General features: G+C 55.1%; 1 protein-coding gene across 1 annotated transcript in view; it reads right to left on the bottom strand.

Annotated features, from left to right (window-relative positions):
• Positions 1–1,091, bottom strand: part of FGFR2 (fibroblast growth factor receptor 2) — an 89,473-nt gene that overhangs the window by 9,675 nt on the left and 78,707 nt on the right. The gene's annotated exons all lie outside the window — the stretch shown is intronic.

Genomic DNA, 1,091 nt, shown 5'->3' with positions numbered 1-1,091 from the left:
GGTTCTGCCACGGCCACGCGGGTATTTACAACATCGTCCCGTTGACATAACTCACTGAATAGAAGCTAATGTGCTATGGCCCAGCCGGCTCAGTGGTTGAGCGTCGACCTATGAACCACGAGGCCGATCAGGGCACAGGCCCGGGTTGTGGGCTAGATCCCTGGTGTGGGGCGTGCAGGAGGCAGCCGGTCAGTGATTCTCTCTCATCATTGATGCCTCTCTCTCTCTCTCTCTCTCTCTCTCTCTCCCTCTCCTGTCTTCTCTGAAATCAATTTAAAAAATCCTTCTTAGAAAGTTTATGTTGCTATGAAAAAGCCCCTAGATGTATTGCATTTGGAGCCCCGCCTGTGACCACCTTGGCAGGGCCAGACCCAGTGATTCCGAGGGCCGGACGCTCCCCACCCTGCACCCTCGGCTGCTGCGGGGAGCTGCCCAGCACTGGGTTCAAGGTTCAAACAGCATGAAATTGAGTGTCAGAGCCAGAGGGGACTCCCCCACCATCCCTGCCCTTGTGGGTCGGGGGCCAAGGCCCAGGCGATAACGAACTGCCCGCCCGCGTCCAACGGCTAATTTGGGGTCAGAAGTCAGGACTGGCGTGGATTTAGGCCTCTCGGGCCGAGGCCGGCTCTCTTCCAGCCGAGCTCGCAAATGTGCGGCTTCACTTTGACAAAACTGGCTTTTCTTTTTTATTATTATTTTTTAAATCCTCACCAGAGGATACTTTTTCTGTTGATTTCTAGAAAGTGGGAGGGAGGAGGGGGGGCAGAGAGAGAGGGAGAAACATCGATTCGAGAGACACATCAACTGGCTGCCTCCCGCACGTGGAACTTGGAACAGAGGTGCCCGCCCTTGACTGGGAATCGAACCCGGGACCCTTGGGTCTACAGTCCGACGCTCTAACCACTTAGCAACCAGCCGGGGCAAACTGGGCCAACCTGTCTTTTTTTTAAAAGCGCACACAGCTCAGGATAAATCGTCTCCGAGATGCTGATTTATCCTGAAAACCCCTCACCCCCGAGGTCAGCTATGTGCCCTCTGACCCCTGCCAGGTCAGAGCTCACGCGCGACCAAAGGAACTTTCTCAATAAGGC

Source organism: Myotis brandtii, unplaced genomic scaffold, assembly GCF_000412655.1.
Source record: "Myotis brandtii unplaced genomic scaffold, ASM41265v1 scaffold628, whole genome shotgun sequence".
NCBI lineage: Eukaryota > Metazoa > Chordata > Mammalia > Chiroptera > Vespertilionidae > Myotis > Myotis brandtii.
Note: the sequence above shows the minus strand (reverse complement) of the source record. Positions and strands in the feature narration are given on the sequence as shown.